Source organism: Amia ocellicauda, chromosome 1, assembly GCF_036373705.1.
Source record: "Amia ocellicauda isolate fAmiCal2 chromosome 1, fAmiCal2.hap1, whole genome shotgun sequence".
NCBI lineage: Eukaryota > Metazoa > Chordata > Actinopteri > Amiiformes > Amiidae > Amia > Amia ocellicauda.
Genome location: NC_089850.1, coordinates 53,743,841 through 53,751,033, shown reverse-complemented (window position 1 = coordinate 53,751,033; position 7,193 = coordinate 53,743,841).

Here is a 7,193-nt window from a genome sequence, read left to right as displayed (position 1 = left end):
ATAATACACCTTGACTAAAAGTTAGGAGATGTTAAAGCAGCCGTTTCGCTAACACTTCTAAGGTGTTTTTGTAGAGGGCGCTGATACTCAAGAGCCAATCCAATGTTTTGCAGGTCCACTTCCACAGTAACAGCAGAGATCCTCTATGCATCGAGTTCACACAAGCAAGCATGCACGGTTTCCAAAGATGTCCCATTACATTGTTTTATTCATCTGAACAGCTGAGTACTGGACATGTTGCACTGAAAGTCGGATAGGAAGGTGATCATGATTCGGTGTGTTCATACATTTTGATTGTATGATAGATGTGTTGCGAGATATTGGACTTCTACATCCAGCTAAGAAGGTCTGCAATCAGTTTTGCGCACCACAGTGCATCCACACTGTTGGCCATGCGTTCTGCACAGCGTCTCTGTAAACGAATGAATCACAAAAATAACCCATGACTTGTGGTCCAGCTGTCACACACTTTGCATTGTATGGTCAGTGATAGTTGATGCATTAACGGTTAGTTGGTTTTCGTGTGACAGTGACCAGTGTGTTGACATGCAATAAACCAGCTTTACATTATTTAAAGATATTCTAGCGCAAAACCACACTGCTGAAGCTGCATATTATCCATTTTTATTATGGACCGTATTTTGCATTATTCATGTCACTCTTATGACGAGTGGAAGTGTGTTCTTGTTTTATTCCCTGCAATGGTTCACTGTAATGATTCTTGGTTTGTTCATGATGTTTAACTGCGTCTGATACTGGATACACCAGCTCCCATTAAACAGCACAGCTTTCACCCACAACACAGCCATGTTCAGCCACCTTGACCAAGAACTGAGACCGTTGACCATAACGCAAAAACAGAGGTTGAAAATAATGTAGTTGCAGCAATTGATGTTATTGATGAACTAACAGGTTGGTGATGTACATAATGCTATTGTCACACATGGCAGAGGTTATATACCAATAAATCATGCAAAATACATGTAAACAACAAATGTGTTATACTGCATTATATATAACAAGCTTAGATTGTTTTGAGCAATTTCATTGTATTTGACTAGAATAATGTCAAACAATAATACCAAAACAAAAAACAAAACAAAAAAAAGTTTTGAGCATCAATTGCTCTTCTAGTTGATTGAGCTTTGCTGCTGCCCATGTCAAGACCCACTCTGGGTTCAGATTATTGTGCCTCCTCTCTGGTGTTGCACTGCCTCTGCCTTAGTCTAGAAAACCGAAACCCACAGGGAAGAGACCTAAATATAGATTTTATTGATAAAACTTACCTGCAGCTCATGGGCGGTGCAGCTCCCTCTGGCGGCGGCGAAGTCCTACTGTTCCCGAAGGAGCTTGCGCGCATGCGTCCCATGAAAACAGTGGTGGGTTTGGTGGTGTGAGAGTAGAGCGCATTGGATGAGCAATTCATCTTGTGCGTGTCTCCTATATTTCACTGCTAATTACTTAGTTCTTAATGGCTTTAACGGCCAGAGCTTCCACCTAAAATACTTGCCCTGCCTCCTTTGTTGTGCCCTATGAAAGAAGACATTTGTATTTGTGTGTCTGTGCTTGTCCTGTTTTCAGACTGTACTTGAAATTTAGTCGTTTATTCTTGTGTAAAATTGCACTTATACAACTTTTCGTCATACTTCTTGTTTTAGCATTACTAGTACTCATACTGTTTATTTCCCTTAGCTCTTAACTATGACTTCACACCTTGTCTGCACTTATGAACTTTTACAATCTAGGATGTAGGACTTATATTTTGTTTACTGTATATTTTCCTATACACTTGTGTAAATTGGAATTTATAAATTGAATTATGCTTTGAACTGACCTGTATTATTGCACTTTGTATTGCTCTTGCTCCAAGGGCATCTGCTAAGAAATATTATTATTATTATTATTATTATTATTATTATTATTATTATTATTATTATTATTGATCTAGGTAAACCATTATTTTCAGGTAGATATTTTTTGTCCTATGCTTTGATACTGTTCTATAGCCATGTAGTGCTATATTTATCCTTTGTTTAATTGAAGTCCTTCCCTCTGCTCCTGCAGTATGGAATCCCATTTGAGTCAATATTAAATACATACATACATAAATAAATACATAAATAAATAAGGCTATGAAATAAATCCTGAAATAAATAAATGAGACAATACATATATTAATAAATGTAAATATAAATATATAAATAATTAGATGGATCCATCCATGTCTATGTCTTGAAGAGCACTTATCCGCCCGAGTATTTCAAAAAAGCCTTCAATACGAGCCAAAATAGTATCCGCCGATAAAGTATGTTGCTCAGTTTGATGTGCTAAGGATAGCAGGGCATCTCGGAGCCACCGATGTCTTCTGTATTGTCCGCGCAGCTTGCATACAGATCCAGTGCTGTTCTGGTGCTGTTGCTTTGGTCTGAATCTGTGAGATAACCATGCCCCATTCATTTGAATATAGTAAATGGAAATGTGGCATTATGAAATAAAAGTGCCTTGAAATACAACGCACTTTTATATCATAATGCCACATTTATTTATTTCAAGGCACATTTATTTCATAATGCCACATATAAATGAATAATAAATAAAATATATATATAATTTCTCATTATCAATATCAATTTCTCATTAATGCAATTATCTAACCAACCAATCACATGGCAGTTGCTTCAATGCATTTAGGGGTGTGGTCCTGGTCAAGACAATCTCCTGAACTCCAAACTGAATGTCTGAATGGGAAAGAAAGGTGATTTAAGCAATTTTGAGCGTGGCATGGTTGTTGGTGCCAGACAGGCCGGTCTGAGTATTTCACAATCTGCTCAGTTACTGGGATTTTCACGCACAACCATTTCTAGGGTTTACAAAGAATGGTGTGAAAAGGGAAAAACATCCATATATATATATAGTTTCTGTAAATTTCTGTACTTTGGAAATATAAATGGGACTAAAAACAATGTAACCAGAAAGAGTTTTATTACAACACACAAAAAAAGAAAATGCTGAAGAACTGTAAAACAGTAAACCTGCAGTGATTTTTCAAATGTGGGTTGGTATTTCCACACTCTGGAAGTAACATTAATGTGTGAAATGCAGTGTCCTTTATATTACTATAACCATTGACAAATTATAAAAAATCACTCCAATATTTTTTCATGGAATTTATTATTTATATTAAATGTAGGTTATAAGCAATGTACAGTTTTGTAACTAGATGCAAGATTTCAATTTAAAATGTGGGGTTTAGTATTGAATTTGTGTGTTTAAGCTTTAATACGTGGTGCTGGTTTATAGTGTAATATAAGTTTATTAAAATAAAATATTAATTGATTACAGGTTTGCAGGTGTAGTGCAGCTACTAAAGATGTTTTTTATTGAGGCAAATCTGTACACCTGTATGAAGAACAACAAGAAAAATACATTAATGTATGTTTCCACTGTATAGAAACAAGACAAATAAAATAAAATGTAATTGAGATCAAAATTTGATAATCTTTTAGCTTTTCAAAGACATTCCTCTATGTTGTGATCCCAGATACAATTTTAAACTCCCACTCTAATTGGCTGCCCCACACTTTTTCCATTTCAGTTTCCAAAACACTCCAGACAGCTGCTTCACAATAATGGCCTTCACCTGTAATACACATTCAGACCATTCCTGTTAAGATCTCCTCACGCTAATCTTTCACATGAATCATTTAAAAAGAAACCCTGAAATTACTCCCACCCTGTAGTCTCTCCTTCTCCATTCATAGGTGAAACATGACCCCCATATTATACAACCTCTTAACTGGTAACAATTAAAATGAGAAATAAACTAAATTTAAAAATTACATATATATAGATCGATAACATTCAGTATAACAATATGCATTATAAGAACTGACATTTTACTCAAAAAGCCTCAGAATGTATAATACTGCTTAAGGCATTCATTTGTTTTCACGTGCACACAGCTCCCTGACCCATAGTGTGTACAATATGAAACAGACCTGATTTTGTACCTTTTCCATTTCTTTACATAGATCTTGATCAGATGTACAGATGAAAGACAGAAACATGCTCTTCTCTTGGGCCCCTGTGAGAGAAATGCAGACCTTTAAATACAGTGAGACACTGCAAATGTATGGCTCCACTATTCATGCATTTTATGTCACCATTCATGTCTCATACTTGTACGTGCCTTTTAGAGTCATTTGTTTATGCAGGGAAAAACAAAAATCTTACTTGTGTAGACAGACAGCATCACAGGCTCACTTATGTACCCAGTGTCCTGCAGGGTAGACACATTAAAGATGTATTGGGAGCCTGGCTTCAGGTTTTGAATGGCACTTTGATTGGTGGAGATTGATTGGTGCCAGAGCCCCGGTGACTCCAGAATAGGCTGAGGAAGCTGACAAGGTAGGTGTAAGGGAGCCCTGCCATGTTGGCCGGCTGACCCCAACTCAGGGACACCGAGTCATTCCCCACCAGGTCTGCTCTGAGCTCTCCAGGGGGTGAGGGAGCTGCAGCAGAGAAAGACAGCTGACAGGAGAAGCCTTCCAGAGACATCAACTGTGTACTGGTGTGGAACTGGTGGCTGTACCATCACAGGCTTTGCATATTAGTTTTGAATTTCCGACAGCCATCGCAAAGATAATCGATATAAACAACATACATTCATTTGTTTAAGCAAATTAGCCTCAGATAATATACAGATATAGAGATTATTTAGTTTTATTTTGTAAAACATGTCTATGTTTAAATGGATTTGCAGAGCTATTCACAAAGTATTCATAATTGTTTGCCAAAAATGACAGTAAAGACTAGAAACGGGATTGGATTTTGGACTATATCCAGGATAGAAAGTACACTAAAACAAAAGAAGAAAGTCTCCGTTACATGTTTAATTCATAGAAATGTACCATTGATGCATTCGGACTGGTCCAGCTCCCCCCCAGACTCACTTCTTGTGCTATTGTAAACATTTGGCTAGTCCCTAGGTATGGACACTAAATTGCCTTGCTTTTGGGGGATATTATATATTCATCCCTATTTTATTAAATGTAACTATGTTATTAAAGTAGAATCATTCCTGTACAATGATAATGATATGATGATAATAATTATTACAAATGATAAAGTTATATTACGCAGATTGAATGGGTTTTCTCAGAGCAAAGCCAAAAACCTTTAGATCACAAATATTAATTGGATGTTACAAGCCATCATTTTAGTGGTTTAAAGGGAAAAACTAAACTATGTGATCCTCTTACTTGTGTGGAAGGACACATTGGCTGACTGGAGATGTCGCCCACATCGCACTGGTGTGACTGTAGCTGTGTACAGACCTCCGGGCAGCAAGGCTTTGACAGGAATGGAGGAATTAGAGGTCTTGAAACTCACATTGTTCCTTCCAGTGACATTTATACTGTAATGATCTATAGAACCGGGTACTGGATCCCAGCTCAGAGACACAGAAGAAACTGCAACATCAGCTACCGACACATGGAAAGTGTAATCATCTAAGTGAACAACAAGGAAAAAGAAAAAAAATAGATGACAGCAGAAGTTCAGCTAAGATAAATATCTTTGAAACAAGCCAAAATTCAAAGGGGCTGAGAAACAAGTCTCTTGCCCTGGACATCTTCTGACCATGTGTGGGTGACTTCAACTCATATGAAATGGTTTATACAAATATTTATGCATCATGCATGCACTTTCTGTACACTTAAACACATACATGAAGTGATTTGGGTACATCAGTCAGGCTTTGCAACCTGTCTATGGCACTCTATCAATCAGTCAATCAATCACATTTATTTGTATAGCACATTTAAAAACAACACGTTGACCAAAGTGTTAAACTTAAAAGTCAATAAAAGTCAAGACAATAAGAGTAAATCTACGAACAGTTATAAGCAACAGAATAAAAATGAGTCTTCAACTGAGATTTAAAAGACTCAATACTATCACATAATCTAATATGAATCGGCAGACTATTCCAAAGGTGAGGGGCACTCTATGGTATTAAATGGCAATTACTTTAAATGCTTCTCCTAGTCTGATAAAAAAATCCCAAATCTAATGCAGCCAACCACATTCAATGAGAATATTTCAGTTTTGGACAACAGCAGAAGTGATATAAACATGTGTGTCTTATAAACCCACGAGTTACAAATAGAAATGAACAAATAGAAAAGCTAACCTTCGTAACAAAGAGATTGCATTAGTTTGGTGCATGGGTAATCTCTCAGGCCAGAGCCGTCATAGCACACACAGCCTTCAGACCCTTGACCATTTGGCTCAGTGGTCGCCCAACCCACATTTCCAACTACATCTCCATTAACCCACTTCCAGTCGCTGTTTACCAAGTATAATCCAGTCCAGGTTGCTGTAGTTGCACATTGGATTAACGTGTCTTTATTGCTCTCGGTGACAGTAATCAGGTCTGTAAAGCAGGAGGTACAGTTTCCTCTTGAATCAAACCAAGTTCTAGTGTTGTTGATGCAATGATATCTTCTTGCTGCATGGCAATGACTTGTAAAGAGCACTGAGAATGAAATTAAATGTGTAATAAATAATAATATTAATAATAATAATAAATATACTTTATACCTCTCCAAGTCAGAGACCCTCAGTGCCCAACTGATTGGATATACATGAATACAATGCATATTTCTGTATCAGTTTTTCACCTTGGCAAATTACAAGTCTTCCATATTTTCACTTAAGAAAATAAGAAAGTTTACAATCAAGAAGAGGCCATTCGGCCTATCGTGTTAGTTTGGTGTCCAATAATAACTAAGTGATGCAAGGATACAGTCCAGTCTATTTTTAAATGTTTTAAATATTTATTTAAAATTCATTATTTTGCAGAACAACCTGACGGTATATATTATTTGCTGTTCTGTCAAACACAGAGAAATTCAGATTCAATTATGTAAAATTGTAGTGTATTAGTACACTGTAAACAGTTTTCCATCTTGACATTGTGAGCTCTCTATGGGTGTGTGTTGTTTCTTCCAAAACATGGATGGTCTTGTTTTGATCAGTAGACTGTCTGGTTCCAGAATATGTCATAATTGTCAATATTATAGAGATTTTGTATTCCTACTCAGACCAAGTATCACCCCACCCCCCATTTAAGAATGGCAAACCAAAAAGACAGAGAATGCTTCACATCATTAGAAAGCTGACAGTCTCAG